Source organism: Anas acuta, chromosome 1 (assembly GCF_963932015.1).
Source record: "Anas acuta chromosome 1, bAnaAcu1.1, whole genome shotgun sequence".
Classification (NCBI taxonomy): Eukaryota; Metazoa; Chordata; class Aves; order Anseriformes; family Anatidae; genus Anas; species Anas acuta.
Window position 1 is genome coordinate 23,380,090 of NC_088979.1, and position 26,364 is coordinate 23,406,453.

Sequence of the window (26,364 nt, forward strand, 5' to 3'; positions counted from 1 at the left end):
TAGTGGAGAAATGACATGTATTTCATTTGAACTGTTTCTCTTGTAAAGGATTGTTTGATGCAATTGTTCAAGGGTCATAGTTATAAGAGAAGGAAACACAAGGGGAAGGTGGCTATGCCCATGCCAGAAACAAAATTATCCTTTTCACACATCTGCTACATTAAGAGAGGCAGTTGAAATAAGCATGGTGAGAAAGGTTAAAAAAAAAAAAAAAAAAGAGAGAGAGAGAGAAAAAAAAAAGCCCCCTTCAGTGTTAGAAACGTAACTTTTAGTTTAGACACAAATCAAAACCACATCAATTGGCTTCCATTCAGATCTTTGTTATTTGTGCTGGCCCTTTGTCAGACTCTGCTGATGACTGTACGGAGGGATTTGCTCAACAGTGAAGTTACTCTGAAGCCACATAATGTTGATCTATGGGTAGGGAAGTTGGTAAAGCAAGTAATAACTTATTGTTCTCAAAAGCAGGAGTTCTTGGTCTCTGCTGTGCAGATCCTTCCCTTCTTCCTTGTGTTAGTTTAGCCTCCTGTGAGCTGACTGAAATTGCTAGCCTGGACAGAACTTTATGATGTGGCTAAGCTAAAATATCTGCTGCTTCTGGAAAAAAAATAATAAAAATAAAAGAAGGACAGGAAGGAAGGAAGGAAGGAAGGAAGGAAGGAAGGAAGGAAGGAGGGAAGGAAGGAAGGAAGGAAGGAAGGAAGGAAGGAAGGAAGGAAGGAAGGAAGGAAGGAAGGAAGGAAGGAAGGAAGGAAGGAAGGAAGGAAGGAAGGAAGGAAGGAAAGGATTTTGCTCCCTCCATTCTTTTCCTTCCCTTGTTCTGCCTGGGGCCATATGATTCTATCAGGCATTTTTCACCGTGATGAATCAGTAGGGATTGCTGAGGTCTACACCACGCAGTCATTGTAGGACCCAGTTCTGTCCAACCTTCCTTCATCCCACAGCGGGATGCTGGGGTGGTTTGAAAGTCTATGTCAGCTCACCTGTCAGCTTTCTTCCCAAGTGCCCTGTCTGTTCAGTCCTGTGACATGCATCTTGGAGCTTTTATTTAAATAAAGGCATGGCTGTTAAAGTAAGGACGTTCACCTATTCTTTTCTGAAATATCCTACAAGTTGGAATGTACTTCTCTGGTTTAAGTTCATGAGTGAAAACAATAGAGGGACTTAAGGACAAAAAATATTGACAGATTCATACATGAAAATGCCTCAGGGTTACTGTAATGAGGGAGGAGACTCATAAAAATGTTTAGCCAATCTTCTGGTGGTGATGTTACATTGGCAGTTGTTTCTACTCCGATTCACACCAAAAGGCCAACACCAAAAAGGAGTAAGATCACTGAGCACATGGATAAATGTACCATGTTGGGAAAGAGCCAGCATAGTTTCTGTGAGAAGAGATACTGGCAAGTCTGGAAAGATCACAGACTTCCAGCAGATTTGTGAGTCAGGAAGCACATGGACGAAGGCAATGTACTTAAGATATACTTAGATTTTTCAAAAAGCATTTCTGAAGGCTTCTCACTAAAAGCTATTAACAAAATTACAGCAAATTCTAAGTTGGAAGTCTGGTTAAAGGATGGAAACAAGTAGAGTTTGATGGTTACTTCTCAGGGGAGAGAAAAGTTAGCAATGCTGTCCTCCAGAAACATTTGGGATGCTGGTTTAAGATGTTGTTTTACTCAGTATCTTCATCAGTGGCCCAGGAAAAGGGAGCAAGTGCACACTGAGTGGTGCTTGGATGGTGTTAAACCCTGTTGGATAGTCAAACGCTGTGCTGGTGAGAGGAACTCCAGGTCTTCCAACACTAAATGGGTAAAAAGATTGCAAATAGGCTTTAATGTAGATTACTGTAAAGTAAAGCACAGGATTACCTGTGAATCCTGGAAGTCTAAACTTACTGTTGACAGCTTTCTGAAATCTTTGGGTCAAAGTGCAGCAGTGGGAAGCAAACCACTAAAAAACAAGAAAACAAACGAAACAACAAGAAAGCAGACACCATCAGGGAGAGTACTGAGAGCAAGGCAGAAAGTAGTACGCTACTCTGTCAGAAACCTGAACTTAGTCCTGTCTGAAGTGAGTACAGCGTGTAGTTCTGGTCTGCAGACACAACTGAATTAAAGAATGTATTTAGAGAGATGACTAAAATCATCCAAGGGGATAGATTGGCTGTCTTACAAGGGAAGACCAAAGAGAGTTGGATTCTGATTGTGAGAAGACAAGACTTAGAGACATACCATCAAATTTTACAACTGAGGAAGGCCCTGCTTGAGGTGAATGCAAAAAAACGATTCTTGACCCAGTGCTAGGGTCAATTGCAAGTGGAAATGCAAGGTATGGGTCTCACTCTGGGAAAAAACATGTTTCTGGTCCTGGTGCAACTGCTGGTTACCAAATACTGGGCATCCCTACTTTTGTCTCGCCTTTTAGGTGGTGGCAAAGCTAGTGGAAATGATCCTGCTTACAGTCATCCCTGTGAGGTGCAACATCTGGGGGTGCTCAAGGAAAGGCTGGACCTGGTGCTTAGGGCCATGGTTTAGTGGGTGATGTTGGTAGTAGGGTGATGGTTGGACCAGATGAACTTGGAAGTCTTTTCTAACCTTATTCTGTGATTTCTTGGGGGAGAGGCTGAGTCCACCCTCAGTAACAAACCCAGTGCTCACACACAGCACTTTCCTTTTAGGACTGCCACAAAAGGGACCGGGTGTTTCTCTACTTTAGGTGGCATACTGGTCCTTCACACTTCCCAAAAGCACTTTCCGAAGACACCCGCGGCAGAAGGGCTGCCGACGGGATTTCCTCGGCGCTTGAGGAGCAAGCGGCAGCCCCACGCTGCCTCCTGCCGCCCGAGCCGCCGAACCTCGGCATGGCGGCGCCTCCTCACAGCGCGGCCGCCCGCCATCGCCACCACCACCACCACCACCACCGCCACCACCGGGCCGGGACCGGGCCGTTTCTATCGTCCTCGGGGCGAATCGGCCCCGGGGCACGGAGGGGCGGCCGGGGGAAGGCTCGGCAGCGGACCCGGGGCGGTGGAGAAGCGGCGCCGGGCGGGCTCCCCCGTGAGGGCTCGGCGCGGTACTGCCGCCCGGCCCCTCAGGCCACAACGCGGGGCACGGCGCGGCGGGGACCCCAGTTGGGGCACTCCTAAGTGTGAGGGACAGCTAAAAGGCTGTTTTCTGAGGCTTTAATCTAAAATTTTAAATTTCTGTCTGGAAATGAAGGCCGGCCCGTAACGGGGGAGAGGCCTCCTTAGGCAGCAGCACCTCATTTTACTGCTCAAAGCATTCGTAGCCCCGGGCATCCCGACCGGAGCTGGCAGCCCTAAGTGTGACCTCCGTCAAGAAAGGGGAGCAAAATATTTGCAAAGTATGGCAAGACAGCAGTTACTTCCACAGTTAGACACAAAGTTTTGCAATTTCAATAGTTGGATATTGAACTTTTAATTTAATATTGAACTTTGCTGCTGCTTTTCTACCACCACCACACACACGTGTGAGTGCCCTGCAGGAAAAAGAAATGATATATTTATTTATTTGTTTGTTTGTTTGTTGGTTTTTTACATCTAGGTAAGCGTACAGACATGACATCAGTAGGGATTGTGGGACACTTGTTCAACTTGCATGAAAAAAAAAAAATAAAAAAAATCCTTGACTGCAAGCACAGGATTCTTCCCCAAAATAATATGTAATGCAAAGTTGTCAGGCACACTGTTCCCCTCTGTGATGCCTGTGCAGTAGCGCTGCTGTTTTCAGAAAGAGTGGCACAAGTGTAATTCACCCAAAATGTAACCAAAGGGAGGATTGGGGCCTGAAAACTGATTTTTATTTTTATGTATTTATTTATTTTGTAATAGTTAAGGCAACTTATCCTGGTAGGGCTTACGTATCCTTCATTAGGTGATGACGATGTTTAACTTTGATTAAAACTTGAATGAAAAGAAGGCAAGCTGGGTACAAGGAGCTAGAAAGTTCAGAAAACTTGAGAGAACTTATTTAAAGGTTTAAAATATTAGGTGAGACATCGTGGCTGACATGCTCTTTAAACATTTGTATCCCACCATGGACAAAGCCCTGAGTGTGTTTCACCAGATCTGCTGAGTGTGGACAGTCAGTTTTTTCAATCTTAACACTTTATGCACTTTTATTTTCTCCTCGTGTGCCATTCACAGAGGCAGCATTTTATCTGTAGCAGTGAGAAGAAATTGCATCACTTTTCTGTTCACATTTTCCTGTAAGGGTGCCCCTGAAACTCTCGCACTCATTGAAGCAAGACCAAAGGGCTTGATGAGTGATTTTGCTACTTTAATTTTTATTTTTTTTTTGGTCTTTCTCCACAGTTCAGCAACTTTATTGCTTACGGTTTTACCCTAATCCCTTTGCAGTTCGTGTTGTTTGGTGAGTGTGGGGGGAAATACGTGTTTCACTAATTTACATGGTACAGCGTGAGCATCTGTCAGCAGGTCGCAGCGCTCCGTTCGGGCTGCTTTATCCCCTCCTCACGGCCTCCACTTTCTGTCGGTGCCATGCTGCTGAAGCAAAAAGATCTTAGAAATCTCGGGACGCCTTCCCTAAAGATAAAATAATACATAAATAAATCAGCTTTTCGTAGCCAGGATTCACCCAGCTGCCGGCCGCCTTCCGGGGGAGGCAGGGGAGGGTTGGTCGCGGGCGTGAGGAGACCCCCGGAGAAGGAGAAGGGGAAGAAGGGGAAAGGAAAGAAGGGGAAGGGGAAGAAGGGGGAGAAGGGGAAGGGGCATCGAGGCGGCCGGGAGAGGCCGGGCGGAGGTGCGGGGGGCTCCGAGGGCCGCCTTTCCGTGGCCGTGCTGCGGCTGAGGCGAGCCGGCAGGGGTCGCTGCTGCCCCGCTCTGTCCCCGCTCGCCTCCCCCGGCGGTGCCATTGGAGCGGGCGGCGGGCGGTTGGCGCCATTTTGAAGCCGACAGGGGGGACCGGGGCGAGCTGCGGAAGGGGAGGGGGCTGGAGGCGATTGGCTGCGGCGGCGGCGGCGGCGGCTCCTCGGCTCCTCTCCTCTCCTCTCCTCTCCCAGCCCCGAGCGGCGGCGCGGAGCCGAGCGGAGCGGAGCGGGACCCGCCTGGGACCGGCGACGAGAGGGCGGCTGCGGCGGGGTAAGGAGCCGGGCACGGCGCGCACCGCTTCTCGTGTCCCCCCCCACCCCCCCCCCCCTCACCCTTCCAGCTCCATTTTCCCTTCCCCGGGGGCTTGAGGAGGAGGAAGAGGAGGGGAGGGAGGAAGAAGAAGAAGGAGAAGAAGAAGGAGGAGGACGAGAAGGAGGCGGCGAGGGGGGGGCTCCCCCCTTCCCATCCCCCTCGCCCCTCCGCGGGGCTGCTCCCCTCCCCTCCCCCCCACCCCCCCCCCTCTTTTTCCCCGTGGCCGCCGATCGCAAATTAAATTAAATTTGCCCCACAGCGAGGGAAGGTGGTGGTGGTGTGTGGGGGGTGGTGACCTTGGTATTTTTGGGAGCTGTGCCCCTGCTTTAGGTCCAAGGGGGGAGGGGGGGGGTCACCCCCTTCCTGCTCTACCCCCCCATCCCCTCTTATTTATTTATTTATTATTTGATTATTTATTTATTTATTTATTTTCCTCCTGGAGGCTGGGGGCTGTCCCCTCCTTGCCCCTTGGTTTTGGCAGAGGGGACCCCCCTCTCCCCCTTATCCCCCCCCCTTATCTCCGAGCTGCCCCCCAGCCCCGGGGGCCGGCAGGACCTCGGCTCGGTGTCTCCTCCTCACTTGCTGCCAGCCCGTTTCTTTCATGCTGGCTTGCTTCTTTTTTTTTTTTTTCTTTTTCTTTTTTTTTTTTTCCTCCTTTTCCCTCCCCCTTTTTGCATCAGGCTCTGTTAGAAAGCGGTCGGGAGGGAAAGGGGGAAGGAGGGGTTGTGGTGGGGGGGGGGGGGGGGTGGCGCTGCCTGTTAGGTGAAAAACTATGAATTTTACATCCCGGTTTGCCAGATGGAGAATGGTTAATTTATGGGGTACGCATTGTTTACGTTGGGAGCCTCTGGTCAGGAATCCAGGTCTGTAACTTCATCCCGCTGCAAATAAATCACTCTCTGGGCTTCCAAGCAAATCAACAATTAACGACGGTGAACGATCCCGAGAAATTAAGCTGCAGCGGACCGGCTCCTCCAGAGCTGGGGGTTTTTTGCCTTATCCCGACTTTTGGGTTCGCTTCCTGCACGCCCGACCGCTTGCTGATGACGGCGATTATTTGGCTAGGCGTTGCTTTCTGATTTAACGCAACTGCCCCAGTATTTTCGTGTTGCTCTTTGTTTTGCGCTCAGTGGGAAGGTGCTCGGGCTGAAATTGATTTCTCCTTGCTGGGAAGGGAATAGGAGGAGTGTTTAAAGTGTGAGCGGCTTCGGGGCTGAAAACGGGTGGCAAATCACCTTTTAGGAAGGAGGGAAGGTGGCGTGCGTCCCTCCGGGTTTTCCCCTTTTGAACTATTGGAGTAGTTTGGGGTTCAGTTGGTGCAATTTTGTCTGGTACCTCTTGAATGATACACTCTAGATACTGCATGCACTCCTGTGAAAAGACATGAAACAGCTGGATTAATGTTATGCCGTGCATAGCCAAAAAGAAAGCAGGGAGCGATACTCAGCCAGGTAAAGATAGTTTAGCTGAGGTGTGTGCATCGCCCACACTGGAAAGTGAACACCACTGGCCAAAGTACTTTAGTTCTTGTGTGACATCTTGTGTCTGTGCTTGAAGCAAGGCTGCACTGTGTTACTGTGAGGCAGGGGGTGATTTTTTTTAAAGTTCTTATACAGTTATAACTGCCTGAGACTTTCTTGCACTTCTTTACTACTTAGTGTACAAGCTGGATGAACTGTATTGTTCTTGATGAAACAAGTAAGTTGAATTCAAATGGAAAACTGTGTATAACATCTGCGTGCTGCTGAGTTGTTTTCTCATGCGCCATATGAATATGGGTTTTAGGCTCTATCTAGCAAGCTTACTTATAGACTTAAATTGAACAAGTCAGCTAAATTGTTATTAGGCTGTAACTAAAATGTATTTTAAAAAATCCAACAGCCCGTGCTAGCATTTGGAGAAGTATTGTAAAGAAATACGGACATGATGTTGCGCATTTTTGGCTCTAGAGCAGGAGGCTGCCAAAAAGGGATGCTTTTTCTTCTGGGATGCGTTGCTCTCTACCAGGTGTCAGGTTGTACTTTTCTGTCCTCTCGTTTTATCAGTCACACAGTTTGTATGCATACAGAACAGTAAAAGGTTGTATGGACATGTGTAGGATTCTTTCAGTAAGGGGTCTTCATTTAAAGTTTTTTGCACTAAATGCCTTTTCATTACCCCTGACTTTGGAAGAGGTGACACAGGCTACTTGTTGAACATGAAGAATTTTTGTGGGAGCAATAAGTAAGAAAATGTGGAACTGAAGAGTAAAAGCATGCAAAGTAGGAAATGGGGGAGAATGTGATACAAATAGAACTATTTTTCCTTTCCAGTTGGATTCTAATGTGCTTTACCTTTAATGCTACTTAGCCCATATTCATACCTTCCTCTTTCTTGATAGTCTTTTCATCTTCTTCTTTCCTTCAGGCAAGAACCAAACAGTAGTTGTGGTGTCCACTACTGACAAGTGGTAGGACAGTGGATCGTACTTCTAACAAGTTTCTCAAACAGTGATGGTTTCACTCATAGCATAAAATGCCAATATTGCAACCTGAAATAATCTTTGGAAAGACTGAGAGAGTATTGGAGGTTCTTAGTTTTGGAACTTGCTGGTAAGGGAAAACTGAGGAAACCCTTTTATTTATTTATTTATTTATATATTGTAAGGGTGTGTTAATGTCACCGGCCTTGTTGGGGACGTGTTCTGTTGATGTATCCGGATTTGAAGTATCCAAGTATCCTCCTGGACTATTTGAACACCATTGATGGAGGAATTATGTGCAGGCTTTGAAAGAATTACAAAATATATGCTTAAAAAAAAAAACAACACACCCTCAGATTTTGAACATCTAGGAATTAAGACTTCCATTGATATGATCTTCAGTTGAATGTAGTTTTGTGGAAAACTTGATTTTGATTTATTCTTTTTATACTTAGGTGAAGTATATCAGAGGTGTAGTATGTAAATGAAAATGCACTTTATTGTAGCAGGTTATTAGTTAGTAGTTTGTTTAAAAATCTGGAACACTATTTTGGGATTCCAGAATAAAAATAAAATCCTATTACTACAAATAATTGCTATGACACGTCTAACTAGAACCAACTCAATGAAACGCAACTAATATTTTAGCACTTTGATTCTTAAAACCAAAGTTATCCCCTCCACTCTTTTTATAACTTATTACGATCGCTGCATATACTGCTTCCCAGCCTTTCCTAACGTGTGAGGAAGTGTGTAGTCCTTCTAAAATAGTGTTTTTTGGGGATTAAAACCTCTGTTACTTTGTCCCCATCAGTGGAATTTACTCTTTCAGGTTCTCTCCCAAGCACTGGGAAACGTTGTACAGCATGCTCCTTGTTCTACACTGCCTGATCTTCAGCTCTTGTTATCTCAGCCGATGACAACTTTGGTATTAATATGCTTCAAGAGAGAATTTCTTAAAAAGAGAGGAAAAAAAGCAAGCCATACCTCATTGGGAACAGATGGACGTGTTTGTACTAATCATCTTGTGTCTGTCACCATTTATATGGCAGTACCATAACCAGGGATCAGGACCCCATCTGGGGTTTTCTAATTTATACCCCGTTCTTTGGAGATCGATTCCAGACAATCCAAACTCCGCGTACTTTTTCTCCGACTTAATTAGGCATCCTGGTGGATGCTGCTTCTGCTGAAATTAGATGCTTCGCTTCCATTACTTTTTATGGGATAAAAAGAGACACAAAGTTAGCAGTCAAAAAATGTTATCTCCTTAATAGCTTCCATTGTATAGTCACCTGAACTGCGTTTCATGGCTCTTTTAAACAGGACTAGATTTAGCTAAAGCGTAATTGTTAATCACTTAGGGACCATTGAGTGAGGTTTTCCAGCTTTTGTGTAAATTTACCCATTAGTTGTCCACAGCTTCTTTCAAAGCAGCCTGTGCTTGTCACTGAGGCATCCCCGGTGTATCCACATTGTAGCTCGATTCAACATCAAGAGGAAGGCTTCTGAAAGTCTTGTGAGGGGAAAAAATACTTTGTTTATTGGGGGGGGGGGAAGCTGCTATCCATGCTGAGTGCAAACATATTGCTCTCAAGGAAGACTTTTTTTAAAAAAAAAAAAAAAAAAAAAGCCTGAAACACATCAAAACTTTGTGTGTGTGTAATCTTTGAGCCATCCAGAGCTTGGCTGCTTGCTTCTGTTAGCCCTGCTTTGTTACCTTGATGCAGAGAGTTTCAGTGAATGCAGTCAGATTTCTGGGAAATCTTTTTTGGCGGTGCCTATGTTGGGTTTCTGTTCTTAACAAAAAAAAAAAAAAAAAAAGAATTGAGGTGAGTTAAGAAAAGTGGGCAGAAAATTATAGATTTTTTTATTATTATTATTATTAGAGAAAGCTTTTTTCCTGCATCTAACTACTTAAAATTTGCAAGTTCTCAGGGAGAAAACCTAAGGAGGTGCAGGGTGGTTTACTGTTAGGTGTGATGCTGTCTTGGGCACTTGTTTTGTTTGACAGCTCAGTACGAGGCGTCATGTGTAGCTCGTCATGACTTCCTGCACACAGAAACTGAGTGTGTGGAAGAGACTACAGCTTGTGCAGCATCAGTTCGTGTAGCCTGTGTGTAGGGCAACGTCTGCGCTCTCCACGTGCCACCCACTGCTTTTCAAAGGTCTGTGGGAGATGGACAAGTCGTGGACACCTAATTCATGGTATATTATGGTTTATTTCCTATCAGGAGCATGAAATAGTCAGAATAAGGCCATAACATTTTGCTTTCCTGGTTTTTGGAACTGGAAGAAGGAAAGAAAGTCCCCCCACCTTTCAGAAGACTTGTGAGGGAGTTCTTCGGAGAGATGCCAATTAAGAGATGCATTTCCCTACCATTTTCAGCTTAGATGATGCAGTCTGTCGTTCTCCGAGGCAGATCTGTAATTGAGGGAATTAAGGATGGAGACTTTCATGCACGTACAGGTTTCTGAAAGTGTGCTCATTTCAACTGAGTGTGCTTTGAGAACTGAAAACCTTTTGAGTCTTCCCCAAGTTACAAATGTTGCCTGTAGCAAACTCTCCATCAGGTTGTTTACACAGTGTCCTATACAGGCACCTTTATCTATGAGTAACTTTCTATTCCTTAATGGGTCATTGCTCCCTTTGTCTTTTATATTACACACAGAAACATTATAACAAACTGCAATTTCTTTTAAAAGTAGGAAACAGTTTTACTTCATGTCTGAACTCAACAAGACTATGCTTAGTTCTGATTTATATGGGTATTTTTTTCAACTTTCTGTATTTAGGAACTTGAGCTGCATGTGAAAGTTGGCTGACATGTTTTCCAAAAGCTGGGAAACATGAAAGGAGTTGACAGGGGGCTGTGGGAAGGGGAAGCGTAATGGTTTGGGTGATTGAGTGTCAGGTTGGAGTACTGGGTTTCTTTCTTTCTGTCAGTTTCTTGTGATGCCAGCTCAGTCTGTTTAAAGCAAACTTCCCAGTAGTGCTTGTTACTGCTATTTTGATTTCCTGGGAGGTGGGCTCTGGACCCTGATTACTGCTGCATGGTTGAGCAGGAGCTCCACTTTCAGACACAGTGCTGGATAACTTGGAAAGTGGTGCCCTAAACTTAACTCTGCAGGCCAAATTGGTGGACAGCAGCTCTTAAGCTTCAGCCTGTTCCTCAGGTTAGTCATCCATAAAATGGGAATAACACCTATTTCATTAAAGTGTTTTGAAAATAAGGTCACTTTTATGGCACATATTATGTTGGTTAGTCTTATATAGCAAATTGAACCTCTTCTGAGCATGGTTTAACATGGGACACTCATTAAATAATAAGGAGAAAAGTTGAGCAACTTCTTTTGCTGTGGCTGGGAAAGAAGTCCTGTGGTGGAAAAAGATAGTGAGGGGTCAGGTAAATCATCCTCTCCATACGTATTCTCTTTAATACTTGATTCCAATGTTTCTTAACTCCTAATAACTGATTTTGCAGACGTGCTGTTCTGTTATCTGGCTCTTGTTGTTCCTTTCGAAGCAAACTTGGGAAACAAATCTATTGTATGGATGTGCTCCGATGAGTCATTAGGTTGTAACCTTTAGCTACATGTAGCTACTCCTAATTAAATTAATGAAATGCTATTAGCAGTAATGAGTTATACTCTGTTAACCAGCGTTAAGTGGAAGGAGATCCTAGCACTTTTCAGTGGATTCTTGCAAATATTTGTTCTTCGTAGAAGAGCAGTGTAACACATGATGGCTCCACAGGAGGACCTGGAAAAGTTTGAGTGCTATGGGATGTGTTTTATTTATCTATTTATTTATTTATTTGTGGTTATTTCCTCCCCTGGAGTGGATCTTTCTGCTCAGGTGTCCCTCTCTTGACTTCCCCGTCTACTTTGTCCTGATGCCCATTCAGGCTTCTGATTAATCCTTCATTGTCCAAGTAAATCCTGCTTCCTCTTACCTTGTTTGATGACTCTTAGACTTCAAGCATTGAGGTTACTAAACTGTGGTGTGTGGATGTTTGTTTTTTTTTGTTACTGTTTTTTCCCTTCACAGCAACTTTGGTTCTCAGCTGAATGCCTTCCCTCTGACCCCTAAGCTTTCTACTCAGTGTGTCTGAAGCAGCTTGTCGGTCCCTGCAGCAGAGTTAGTAAACGTGTCCACACCGCAGTTGTTTCCATACTAAACTGAGGTTTTTGTCTTAAAGACTTCAGACAGCCTGCTCTTGAGCTGAGAATCTGCATGAGGTGTGGACAACTCCAGCTTTTTCTGCTAAAGCAGGAGGAAAATCTGGCTGAGCGCAGGCAGGTGGATGAGTGATGGGTGCAGTTGTCAACAGGATTTACCAGAGACGTTTGCTGCTCTCCACACTGGACTCTGTTAACCTTCTAACTTGAGGGAATCAGGAGAGAGGAACCTCGAATGTGCCTGAGCAGTTCTTGTACCGTAAGAAATAGGTGGAAGCTTCCTGAGCTGTCAGACCTTGCTTGTTTGCTCGTAGTCATGGTGTAAGCAGCTGGGTCTATTTATTATTACTTTAAAGCTGATTCCTTTGTTACAATAAAGTCCCTTTAATAACATAATTAAGATTAGTTTCTATTGAGTTATCTATTATCTAATACTCCTATATGTAATATTCTCTTAGCTATGTCCATTTATAGAGCATAATCCATTTGTGTGTGTTTTTTGTTTTTTTTTTTTTTTTTTTGTGTGTTGTGTTTTTTTCCCTCCTCTGTGTATGCATGTTAAAGCTAATATATTTTAGGTTTCTTATCTGGGTAGATTTTTGTCCCGCTTGGGTAAGTTATTGTAAGGAAATGATCCATTGTCATTGGATCCGCAACTGATGAGCTGCAACTGAAGGATAAATAAATATTAAGGATTAATTTTGAAAAGGAAAACAGAAACTACAGAGTTTAAGAACTTGCTATAGAAAAGGTAGCTGTAATAATACGTACATTCCAGTTTGTATGAAAGCCAGGATCAGGTGCAGAGAGGCCGGAGCCAGGCTCTGCTCAGTGGTGCCCAGTGCCAGGACAGGAGGCCATGGGCACAGCCGGGCACCCAGGAGGCTCCCTCTGAGCACCAGGCAGCACTGCTGTGCTGGGCGGGTGACGGAGCCCTGGCACAGGCTGCCCAGAGAGGCTGTGGGGTCTCCTCCTTGGGGAGCTCCAAAAGCCGCCTGGACGTGGGCCTGGGCAGCCTGCTCTGGGTGTCCCTGCTTGGGCAGGGGGTGCACCAGGGGCCTCCAGGGGCCCCTTTCATTATCAGCCGTCTTCCGATTCTGTGAAAACACAAATCCATAGGACTGTGGAATTAGATAGGGATGAATAACTGTGCTAAAAGAAATTACGGGAATGAATAGATTATTGGCAAAGAGAGTTATTTGTTGGCTGAGCACAGTGATAAATGTCAAAGGTAAGCTGGACTTTGCAGATTGAAACATCAGAAGTCTTCAGGTTCATATTTTTTTTAAGTGATCATCCTGGTATGTTCGAGTACGATAGCAGATGACTGGACTGTCACTGGAAATTTCTCCTAGTCCTTTGGCCTTAATAACCCATCACTAGTGCAGTTTTTTCACTTGGCTGAAGTAATTCCTCATTTCATTGGCATTTTGTAAACAAAATTATGCGTTCTTCCTCTGTCTTCAGGGACACAATTATTTTTTCAATCTATGGCTTGCTGTCATGTCAAAGCTTTGTGAAAAGCAAATCATGCTCTAGTTATCGGAGGGGGAAGCTGAACTGGTACATGTATAAACCGTCTGGGTAGACAACTTCTATTTGTAAAACTGCCTGGCTCGATGTGACTTTGGTACTAAGATTTCAGTAAGCAACCCCAATATAAGTGTTCATAATTTATATTGCATAGGAGTGGATGCAGTTACTTAGCGTATCTGGCTTCGCAGTGGACTACCTGTGCTTTCTTTTGGGTTTCACAAGTTAAACTATCCTATCAGCATTTTTTTTGGTTTGTTTTTAAGTCATTTGTGACTAAAATAGCACCCTATTATAAATAATTTTACAAATAGCACCCTATTACAAATGTTTTGATTTTTTTTTTAATCATTATATACGAAGTTAGGAACAGGAGGGAACTTTATATATGTGGATACAAGTTCTGACTTGTTACCAAAGCAATTTGATATTTGTTGTCCGTCTGCCTAACTTCACAAAATGTTGTTTTGCTTCTGTGGTAGTGTGCTGGTATTCTTTGCATTTTTGTAAGAATTAAACCTTTAACAGTGAGGCTCTCCAAGGCATTTTTTGCCTAAGAAATACTAAAATGATACCAAATGCTGCGTCCTCCCAAGGGGCATCGCAGGGATTAAATTTGATTTGTTTCTAATGTCTGTTTGGTATGGTTGTCTTCTGCTTTCTGTCGTGTTCCCCTTATTCTCCCAGTGGCATCTGTGCCACTCGTGCATGCTTTTTCTTCCTTTCTGTACAAATATTATAAACATTAGCTTTCTAAAATAATGCACCTCAGTTATGCAAAATATGAGGCTGTTACGGCTGGCTTTGTTACGCTGTTTTGAAAACAGAATTAATGTAAAGGAAAATACCATTCCTGTCCCCCACCTCTATTCTTTCCCAGTGATAGAGGAAGGAAACTGTTCTGGTTCATAGTGCATAGGAGTGGGTGGGAAGTACAGAAGCGCTACATCTTCAAGAAGTTTCCCTGCTAGGGGAGGACTGTGCCAAAATTGTGGCCATAGACTGGTGGTATTGTGAGGTGGTGACTTGGTGCTTTGACATCAGTGCTTCCCTTGTTTTTGGGGTACCAGTTTAAGAATTTTCTTTTGATAGGTTTAGTAGTTTTTGGTAGAAGAAATATTTTGCACAGTGAAAGGTTTGGTTTTTCAAATGCAAAATCACGTAGCCTAGACCAGCAAGGTGCTCACCTCCTTTCTATGAGTTCTGCTAGATTTGATTCAGATGCTTACCTTTGATTATCAATCAGAAAGTGGTTCCAAAACTTTAATTAAAAAAACTAGTCATCTTCTAATTATCATTTTTTTTCTAAGTTGTCTCAATTATTTCTATTTATCTTTGAGCTGTTGTGGTTGGTTTTGGGGTGAGGTAGGGATGTCTTCCACTATTTCTGGTATTTACAAGGGTTTTCTGCCTCTCCTGCTTATCCCTTTGACTGCCTCATCTCTTCATATGCTCTCCTGAGGTAATAGATGTTGTTGGCACTTTTTCCCCATTTGAATTATCCCGACTGTAGGTGCTGGTCACTGTACATGGTATTCCAAACAAGTTTGTAGCAGTGCTTTAAAATCTGTCTTAGCTATGTGGTGTGGTTGCATAGTACTGGTGTACATAGTACTGGTATCGTGCTTGGACACCTCACTCCCTCCCCTTTATTTCTCTTTAACTTGTAGTTGGTTTTCTTTCAGGCTTGTAGCAGATATTTCTTGTTTAGGGGCTCAAATGTTGTCCCTTTACTTAAAAACGTTTCAGTTTCTCTACTCTTTCTGTGTTTTATTGAAAGAAAATCTGACCCATCTCCATGTGAACATTGCGATCCAATTCAACGCTCACATAATAAATGACTAAGTGTAAGAAAAAATACAAATTGTTTTTATTACAGACCAATCAAAGACATTATCCCAGCATAATACAATGTCCTTACAAGTGACGCTTATCCCTGTCTTTAAAATTCTTCCTTTAGAATGCAGATTTTTTTTTAAACTCTCCAAAATGTTGTTGTTGTACTGCCAGTGCAGATGCACTAGTTTATTTTTCCACTCTCCTTTATTACCAGAAAATAAAGGCAGTGCTGTTACTTAATCTGATGGTGTACAACACCTTAATTTTTAAACACCTTCGGAGAACTTTGCATACCACACTGGTTCATGAATTTCAAGGCAGTGTCTGTGTAGTGGCTTTGGTTTGAAAATAGAGGTTTTTGGCATAGAAAGTAACATCTGATTGAGTAAAGCTGTTACAGATTGCCAAGGAAATGAAGTTTTACCTGTCATTACTTTGAAAATAGCTATTCGGATGACTTTTTAGGTTATTTCAATATCATCTTGATACCTACTCATTCCTATGCAATAGTACTTCTTTCATTTCTAGCTTATAAAGTGCAATTCATTATTATTATTATTTTTTTACGATGGCTATCTTGGTTTAGCTCATTCCTGGGCCTTATTTCTGTATTTCCCAGCCTTTGTGGTGTAACTCCTGTTTCCTGGGGGCTATGATTACTTCTTACAACTTAGAGAAAGCAATGGGTTGAAATTGCTTTGTAACGTGAAAACTTCTCTCACTAAAATCAAGGGGCAAAACAGTCTAAAATTCTGGATTGTTTTGTGCCTTTGGCATGAATTTTGCCCATGTTGGACTTGTATAAATCTGTTTTCAGTTTAGACCTTTCAAAGCAGAGGATTTATTTATGTACTGCTTGTCTTTTTATTAAATGCAACCATTCCTTGTCTCCGAATGTTGACAAAGTCATCTCCTGTTGTTACATACTTCTGGGGTATTGTTGGCCAACTCAAGTTTTGTCATATATCCTAAGCAAGTGTGACACAGGGTAGTTTTGGTCTTCCAAATGTGTGCATGTGGCTTTCTTGACAGCAGAGCTGAAGTGTTTTGTTCCAAGTTTTCCACTGAGAACTCTGTGCCCTGGTGCTAGGGTAGCTCACGATGAGGTTCATGGGGACAAATTTCATTGCTTCTCTATACTGGGGAGCTCAGAAGTGAGGGCAGGATGTTGTGAATGTGGTATGTTTTTTTTTCTTTTTTTTTTTTTTTTTTTTTTTTTTACCTTTCTGTATGGGTAATGTTGGCGTGTGATAGTTTCCTGTGGTAGAATGGAGGCAGCATTACTTATCCTGCAGCTGATCCTGCTGTTGGATACATCTGGAGCACTGCTGTGTCAGATTTCTCCCCAGTGTCAGAAAGGCAGGGTATCTCAAAGGCATTCCCCTAAAGAAGTTGGGTAAATACATATTGTAAAATGAATAAGTTAACTGAATCCCTCCCCTCCAAAATCTGTGGGTTCTGTGTGACCAAGATGGCTTTGATTTCCCACAGTTACTTCAGACGTTGCCCTTGGCAGCCTGTGGAATAATAATTGTTCCTGTCCAGAATAAGTAAGTTGACAACTTAAGCTGCTAGATACCAGGGATGATAGTTGATGCTGGGATGGATGTTTGACAGATTGCATGTACATAACAGCAGAAATAAATCTGCAAGTATAGCTTATATGTCAAGATGAGGTATGGATGAAATGAGTCTTCATTCACCAACAGTAGACACAATGTTCTCTCGTGAGTTTTATGATCTTGCATAATGCTCCCTGAATGTCTTTTGTAATAATTAAATCACCATGCCTTATTCTCAAGTCTCGTCACTATTTCCAGAAAGCGTTTTATGCAAACACTCTCGCTTCAGCTTAGTACTGATTAATTTGAACCTTCTATGTGAGCAGGTGAGTTCATTTTCCTTATGGCAGTCATCACATTAGCAAGAAGGATGCAAGAGGCCTGACCTCTTGAGTTAACTTCATACATGCACTTTCATTTTAGTCTTGCTTAGGCCATGCTCTTATTGTAGACACCAGCTACCTTTTTGACTGCGTTCCTTCCTAAATTCTGTTCAGATCATCCTGAAGTAGAGATTGTCAAGGCATGGACAAAATCAAGAAAGACAATTCTATAGGTTTTACTAATAAAAGTCAAACGTCTGTGGAGAATACGTACATCATGCAGCTTTTCAGAGGCTTCGGCAAACTTTCTTGGGGGGCAAAGCATGTGCTTTAGTATGATAAGAAGACTGTTGTCCTGAATTCATATTTGTATCCTAGATTTGTGATATATTGGGTTTATTTTTTGTCTTGGTTTAATTCTCGGACAAGACTGAACCATTTAAGCGCCATTTGAAAACCTTTTACATGGGATATTTCATCTAAGTATTTCAAGTTTGTCAAAGCTTAATTGACTAAAGATACATACGTGTGTGTGCACATATGTATATTAATGGGGACTGTCAAGAAAACACGAGGTGTTAGGAGCCTTTCCTCGTTGAGGTAAGCTCATTAAGTGAGGTGATCTTTAGTTTGTGAGGAGGTTTCATCCTTTGAAGGTTAAGGTGAAAAGGTCATTGTCAAAATCTCCATGTCTTTCTCTCAGGTTTAATGAAACTTCCCCTTGTTCTCTGTGCCTGTCTTTCTCCCTGCTTCTCCTCCCTACTGGAAAAACGTTGTCTTTTCACAAAATCCCCAACATCCAAAGTGTCTCAAGTGAGAACTACATTCCCGATTTTTTGAGTGTAATGATATCCTGCCCATTTCAGCTGCTTCTAGCCATTCTTTCTTTCCCCTCCTTTAAGGAATTGTATTTCTCTAGAGAAAAGTAAGTTGTCTACAGCACTGGAAGTTTTAAGCACGTGTATTAGGCAAAAGCTGCCACGTTCCTGTCCAACCAAATTCAGATTCAAGCCCATTGGGATGGTTTGTTGCACTTCTTTCGCCCTGCTACCATTTTTTGTGATTACACTCCTGTTTCGTTGTAAGGTCACATACTTTGCATTCACCATGAACAGAGGAGGCTTGCCACAGAGTCTGCTTGTTACACACTTGTCTTTTTTAACCTTTCATATTTTCAGCTTTCGTAATATGACCACCTAACAAGTGATGAGATGAAATGTTTTCCCTTGTGTTTGGCTAATGGACAAATATATTGCAGATGTCTATTCTAATAACAGATTCTATCAGCCTACAATCTTTTCCACTTTACGAAACAAATAACCACATCTTTTTAATGTTAATAGATATTCCTTTGTTTAGCTATGTTTTTGCATTTTCTCTCTCTGTCAGAATCTTTTGCTATAGTTTTCTGGTGTATATAGCCTTATTTCTTTTCCTAAAGCCACGCACAGAAATAAAGGATTGTAATCATAATACATACAATTGATTTACTTTGTCCTGGGTAAAAGTATGAAAGCTGAGATCCCCCAATTAGAGGACAGTTTTGTTTTTCCTTTGTTCTTGGTTGTTTTAGCAGTGAATTCTGTTCTGTATTTTCTGTTCTATTTATCTGCTCTAAACCTGGTTTTACATCAGTGAAAATGCTGTTTACTAAATGGCCTTAAAACAGAGAAACACAGGCACTCTTTGCTTTTAATCACTTTTCAAATGCTGAAATTTACAAGTTAGCTCCTCCTTGTATCCTCTGGAAGCTGCAGGCATCTGCAGCACCGCTTGGAGAGAGCTGTATGCTGAGATAGATGAGTATTGAACATTGTGTCCTTAATCTTTGGGAGGCTTTATCTAATGAAGTTTTAATGAAGCTTTATCTAATGAAGTTTAAAAATGTTATCCCCAAAACTGCGGAGTTATCTGTGATCATTTTCCCAAGTAGTTGCAAAGTGGAGTACCACCTTCTCTATAAGTTGTTTGCAGGTTTTTAGCATGCATGTTAAGACAGCCTTGGTACCAAAGTGGTATTTTTGTTCTTTATTCTTGTGTCAGTTCTGTTCTTGAATCCTCCAAATAATCTGTACTTTATGGAAGTTTCTCCTCTTGCAGTTATTACACGCACATCTTTTCATTATTAACTTGTTAAGTTAACACTATGTGGATAAAGATGTTTAACGCACTTCGCTGTGTTTTCTAATGCAGGGTTGAAAAATCCAATGTTTCCTGTTTTAAACAGGTGATACCACTTAGTGTTAACTGCCAAAGGATCGCTATTAGTGAGTCTTCCATAGTGAAACTCAGTACTTCTCCTATCCTTTTCCTGGCTGAGGGCATAACTTTTGCCTTACAAAGTGGTTCTTCATTCCAGAAGAACTTTAATCAGTGATTTCTGTACAATCTTCCTGTGTCAGTCCTTACTACGTATTGTGCTGCCTTGCAGAAATCAGAAGCTGGCATTGTCTTCCTACTAGCATCCTGATTTAATGATAAATAAGTAAACAAAATATTTCTGAAAGAGAATGGAAGGTATTCACTTAGACATACCTGAATCAGTGTGAAAACTTAGGCAGGTTTTCTTGGGCAAACTTGATTCAACGCTGAAGTTTTCTATTATGTTCACCAGATGAAAAGAAATGGCCAGGTTTCAGCCTGGAATACCTTCTCATAGCAGATTTACAACTCCTTTGTAGTAGATTTATTATGGAAATAGCTTTAATTTAGTGGCACTTACATAATGAAAGTTCCTACCGCCTGAGTCACTTCTTACCTTGATCAATTGTTGTCAATCAGCTCTGCGCAGCAGGAATTTAACAGGATATAAAATTTTTCTGTAAATGGTTTAAATCATTACATTTGTGTTTTATTAATAATCCTGTCGAAGTAGAAAGATGTCTTCTCTTCCACTTCTGCATGTTGCAGACTTCTCTCTTGTGAATACCTTGTATCTTCTGTGTAAATTACAGCTTGACTGATTTCTTCGTGCCCGCTGTACTGCTGAAACAAAGCTGGTGGTCTAAGTATATTTGCTTATACTTAGAGTAGTTCTGTGAATGTGGAAGTGTGTTATCATGGAATCATGGAACGGTTTGGGTTGGAAGGGACCATAAAGCCAGTCCCACCCCCCTGCCATGGGCAGGGACACCTCCCACCACACCAGGTTGCCCAAAGCCCCATCCAGCCTGGCCTTGAGCACCTCCAGGGATGGGGTACCCACAGCTTCTCTGGGCAGCCTGTGCCAGGGCCTCACTACCCACACAGTGAAGAATTTCCTCCTAATGTCCTATCTAAATCTATCCTCTTCTCGTTTAAGACCATTCCCCCTTGTCCTATCATTATCTACCTGAGTAAAGAGTCCTACTCCATCTTTTTTCATAAGACCCCTTATATCTTATGAAAAAGCCACAGTGAGGTCTCCTCAGAGCCTTCTCTTCTTCAGGCTGAACGCCCCAGCTCTCTCAGTCTGTCCCTATAGGAGAGGTGCTCCAGCCCTCTGACCATCCTCATGGCCCTCCTCTAGACCTGCTCTAACAGCCCCACATCCTTCTGGTGCTGGGGGCCCCAGCCCTGGACGCAGCACTCCAGGTGGGGCCCCCAAGGGCAGAGCAGAGGGGCACAATCCCCTCCCTCCACCTGCTGCCCACCCCTCTGTTGGTGCAGCCCAGGACGCAGTTGGCCTTCTGGCTGCACGCGCACACTGCTGGCTCTTGTCAAGCCTTTCGTCTACCAGAACCTCCCTCCAAGTCTCTCTCCACAGGACTGCTCTCAAAGTCTTCTTCTCCCAGCCTGTGCTCCTGTCTGGGTTTGCCCTGACCGAGGTGCAGCCCAGCAGTTAGTTGTAAAATGTCTTGCAAGCATAGAATTAAAAGTATAAGCATCTGTATAGGTCAAACTTGTGTAAGTTTTCTAAAATTTCTAAAATTTTGCACATGTAACTTAAAAATGCTGGTCTTGATATATGTTCAGCAAAAGTTTGGAAAATGAGAATGATGAAGTTTGTAAAGTTGGTGACCTTATACACCCTTACGTTTGTGTTCTGGATTTTAAGAGGAGGGAACAGTAAGGCAGTACGCAGACTTCTAAGGAACTTAAGGTTTAACAAATCAGTTCTTCATTTATTGGGAAAGATTTGTTCAAAAATACTTGATGGATTAAGATCACATGTGTGGATCTCTGAAAAAGTGTTGTTGACATGTGACCTCATGTATGTTAAGGCACAATTTATTTAATGATTAGCACAGTTAATTAAATCACCATAGGCAGGGTGAACTGTCATCCAAACAAAATGCAGTTAAATGGTGTGGTTTAACTCCTCCTTTTAGATCAGTGACTTAACATGCTGCAGTGATATTTATTGACCTATTAATGGAATAGCACAGGTACTTAATATACAAGATGTCAACCCAAGTTTTATTTGCATACGTGCAAGCTGTATTTTGTACTGTTGACCAGTTAGAGTTTGGGGAAGTATATTATTGATAAAGAATTAAACACTATACAGAAACCATCTGAATATTGAATCTTTTAATATTTAATGTCATGGCCAGTAGACTTGCTCAGCTGAAACCGAGTAACTATTAGGTCCTGCTAATTAAGTACAGAGCTGTGTATTTGTGTTCCAGTTGTTTAAATTTCACCAAATTTTGGCAACGTTGCTATTAAGGCTGCCAAATTTATTAACTAGTAATGTTATTAATTCATTCTGTGTAGAATAATGAATTGTTCTGTGTCCATGCTCTGGCTGTTTTTTATAATTTTGCATTAAGTGTGTTCTTTTGATTTAAATTATTTTCCACAGGAATTGGATGACTTTAATCCATCCTGTTTTAATATCCAACAAGTGCATCTTCTGTTTTTGTTGCTTATTCCTTGCTTTAATTTTCCTGTTATCATTGTACAAAGAGTATGCATTTTGCCTTTTCTGTTTCTTTTCTTATACTTGTTTCTTCCATCCTCCCCCTGGGAAATTTTAAATTCAGCCTTTTTAATACATATCCATGCAGTTGGTTCCCAATTTCAAGTCTTCCAAGTTGCATTTCAAGTGGTGCTTCTCTATTGAAAGAAGCAGTGCCCAGACATCTTAACTCCTACTGAACCACCTCCTTCTGTGCAAGGAATGTAATTCATATTTTTAGTGCTAGAATTGTTTAGACTATGTTTATTTTCATTGTGAAGTAGTTTTCCAAGACTTGACTTAACTTATGATAATGCTTGACATAGCCAAGAATAAAAATCATGATTCAATCAGGCTTTATGTATTCAGGTTAGCATTTGCCTATCATATTTATTAATTTTTCTGTCTATATTTATCTGCTTTTTTGTTGTCATATACCAGCAGAAACAACACACATCTTCTTGATCAGTCAGGATAAACGTACATTCTGGCTGCTGCGAAAGATTTCTGGGCTCTAAGTGTTATGTGGCCTTAAAGGGGCTGTTTTGAGCATTTCCCTTTTTCTTTGCCTTCTGGTTGTATGCATGGAATAATGCTGTTGTTCTGAAAACACGATGACTAACTTTTAAAGCTTAAGTTATTAAAAACAAACAAACAAAACCCAACTGTTGGCTGAATCTGTTGTATTGAATCTGGATCTCAAAGGAATTTTCTTGTTGTCTTTCCGAATGTTTGTCATCTTCCAATATATTCCAGTGTATAATGCAACGCAGTGTATCTTTAAAAACAAATGAAAAAAATGAAATTAAATCAGTGGATCACCTCATTTGGCTTATGGATTTCCATGCTCAAACATATTCTGGGTGCAGCTGCACTGGAGGCTGCAGTTCTTAGCTGTCACTGTCGTCTTTTTCCCTGACAGAGGTTAACTGGAACAGCTGGCATAATTGGTATGTGAAATTACTGAGACTTTTATTTGGATAGAATCAGGTTACAAGCAACCAGAAAAAATCTTAGATCCTATTAAGTATTCAACACAGATTATTTTGACAGAGCTAGGTATGCACGGCTCCATCGGCAGGCTGGAAGAACAGCAGTTCCTAGCAGTGGGATGTAAAAGCAGATTCAGTTTTATTTAGCTAACAGTTCAAGTGACAACTGCTGTATAAGGGGGTACTTTAGCAGTGAATTTTCTCGTGTTGAATGATAGGTTTTATTTTTACTATTTCCTTTAAGTGACAAATGTTCAGTAAAGCTTAACGTTAATCCCAAAAAACATTCAGAAGAGAGCTGCAAATTTTAATTACACGGGAAGTTTAAAAGGTTTATTATTCTTTGTCCGTTATGGCCTCAGTAATAGGCTGTTTCGCTGAATCTTTTAAAATTAATTCACGGTCCTTTTTGATTAGATGTATGAATTTTGCGGAAAATTGTTTCCTCTTTGGTGTTTCCTGTACTTTTGAGAGGGTTATGTTATGTACTTCATGTGTAGGCTTGTTAACTTTTATATTTACTATAGATACAAAATGAAGAAAAAATGAAACTTCTGTCTGGCCCAGCACCCACGTAAGCGTTTTCCTACCAAAAATCCAACTCCTGCAACTGGAAATTTGGAAAATTCCTTACAGGCTTGCAGGGGAGGTGCAGCTCCAACCTGACGCAGACTGTGGTGCTCCTGAAGGCTGTGCCATCCTGCCCTGGTCTAGGTCCTGCATTTCTTAATTTCAGAGTCTATTCAATGGGCAGGGCAAATCTGTCAAAGTAGTTTTTAATTGAAAAAAAAATTTCTGACCGTTCCTCCTGATGAAACAGAATGATTCATTTTGATAATTTCCAGTTAAACTTGTATTTGGTGAGGAGGAAAAAAAATCTTTCTAGATGTTGTGGTGGGTTGACCTTGGCTGGCTGCCCGCCGCTCAGGGAAGATTACCTTTTTGCCAGTTAACACCAGAATTGTGAGAAACAGCCATAACTGAAAACCTTTCTCCCCGTACACCCTCTTCTTTCAGGCTCAACCTCACTCCTTCATTCCTGACTCTTCCTCCTCATTTATGCTTCTTCCAACCCACCCAGAGGCACAGGGGAGATGGAGCATGGGGGCTGTGGTCAGTTCATAACGCTTCACCTCTGCCACTCCTCACTTTTTCATTTGCTCTAACATTGGTCCTTCTCACGAGCAGGGGTTCTTCCTGAACTGCTCCAGCCTGGGCCCTTTCCATGGGGCGCAGACCTTCAGGAACAGGCTGCACCAGCACAGGACCCCCGTGGTGGCAGTTCCTGTCAGGAGCCTGCTCTCCATGGGCCGCAGCCTCCTCCAGGCCACATCCACCTGCTCCACCGGGGGCTCCTCCACCCATGGGGGGGCTGCAGCATGGAGATCTGCTCCATGTGGGACCCATGGGCTGCAGGGGGACAGCCTGCTCCACCAGGGGCCTCTCCACAGGCCGCAGGGGAACTGCTGCTGCCTGCCTGGAGCACCTCCTGCCCTCCTGCTGCACTCACCTGGGGGCTGCAGGGCTGCTTCACTCACATTTCTTTACTCTTCTCTCACAGCAGCTGCCCAGAGGTTTTTACCTTTTCTTAAGTATTCTCTGGCAGTGGTGCTATCCGTGTTACTGCTTGGCTCAGCTCTGACCAGTGGCGGGTCCCTTTTGGATCTGGCACTGTCCAACATGAGGGCAGCCTTGGGCTCTCCTCACAGAGGCCACCCCTGCAGGCCCTGCTACTGAAACCTAGCCATCTAAACTCAGTACACGTGTTCAATTTCAAATCTAGACCTTGGATACCAGTCAGGTGTAGAAACTTGTTTGCGTATCAGTAGGACACATCATCTGAGCAGTTCATCTTTGAATACAGTGTACAAGTTTGTTTCCAGATTGTTTCATAATGTGCTCTAACTGGGACTATATCACCCTATTCTAATCAAGTGTCAGCTGCAACTGATCTTATCTGACAGCTGTCTGCTGCTGGAAGGAGGGTTTTGATCCCCAGTTCCTTTAATTCCTCTTTCTTCCCTTGAATTAGCTCTGATGCTTGTCACGTGCTTTTCAAAATGAATTAGGCTAATTTTTCGGAGTAGGTGAGTTGGCTGGTCCAGCAAAGTGTTGGATGTATTCTTGCAGCATTCCCAGGGTGAGAATGTGAGAACGAACGTATGTGTGGTACACAGCAGCATCCCTTCTGGAAGCTGTAATGGTGGATCCACATCAAACAGGAAGAAAAGTGAACCTGGTTCCATCTTGTGTGTGTTTTTGAGATCTCGAGTTACTGTCAGGACAGTGTATTAAGAAATTAATAGGTATCGAGGTGGCATCATTTTCCTGGGAGTATTAGGGTAAGTTACTTCATTGAGTTTGTTTTTTCCCCCAACTTTCTCATTATCTCTTTTTACTACAACTGCATGTGGCACTCAGTTCAGGTGCTGCGTATATGTAAGTACAGAGAAGATGACAGCTGCTGGCTGGTGTGTAGCTGTTGAATAGCATCACGTACCATGCCTGTAGAGTGACTTTGGTTTGTATGTTGAAGAGCGAGGTGACACTCTTGTGTGTGACATACATAACAGATGATTTGTGAACGGAGTTCAACAGCTTCGTCCAAGTCAAGGATGAAAAAAACTCATGGTGAATTGTTAAAGACCAATCATACAAAAAGACACTTGTTTTTGCTTCTGATCATTATAGACAAATCATGTACCTTGATATTTGTAATGACAGTTTTAAAAGAAATCTGAATTGTTAGCTTTAGTTCCTGCCTTATATTACCTTGTTTCAGTAATGGAAATTGGATAACTATTGGCAAATTTAGGGCTATCTTTTTCAGATTTAGTTTTTAAGAAATATTTGTGAGACTGTTAACTTTCTAGTAAACTTGGCTGATCTTGTTCATTCGACTTTATTTTAGGAAATGGGGAAAAAATAAGATACGTTGTACTGTAGTGTTCTTTAACATTGATATTTAAGTTTAACATTGATATTTAATTTCATTTAACATTGATATTTAAGTTTTTTAACTTTCTGTTTTGTAAAAGACTAGTAAAGGTTAAGCAAAATCTGTACTGTATATTCGCATCCTGAAATGTGAACTGAAAAATACAAAATGCGTTGGTATTTTGGGGGCTGGGTGGGTGGGTATGTTTCACGTTCCAATATTTATTCAGTGTAGAATGACCTTGGTTTAGGTGAATAAGCCGTTATTACGGCAGGTCATGCTGTCCTACAATGGAGCGTGCTTCTCTGCCACTTCTCTTTGTAGATTCTGGTCAATCTCATTTCTGTTCTTTTATTTGCCCAGAGAGGCTGTGGGGTCTCCTCCTTGGGGATCTCCAGAAGCCACCTGGACAGGGCCCTGGGCAGCCTGCTCTGGGTGTCCCTGCTTGGGCAGGGGGGGCACCAGGGGCCTCCAGGGGGCCGTGCCAG

The 26,364-nt window shown here is 42.5% G+C and overlaps 1 protein-coding gene across 3 annotated transcripts in view; it reads left to right on the forward strand.

Annotated features, from left to right (window-relative positions):
• Positions 1-4,927: 4,927 nt before the first annotated feature.
• PDS5B (PDS5 cohesin associated factor B) overlaps positions 4,928-26,364 on the forward strand; it is a 108,684-nt gene continuing 87,247 nt past the window's right edge. For all 3 annotated transcript variants that reach the window (XM_068672927.1, XM_068672932.1, XM_068672931.1), the window contains exon 1: positions 4,928-5,122. The gene's annotated coding sequence lies outside the window, so the exon portion shown is untranslated. The remainder of the gene's footprint in view (positions 5,123-26,364) is intronic.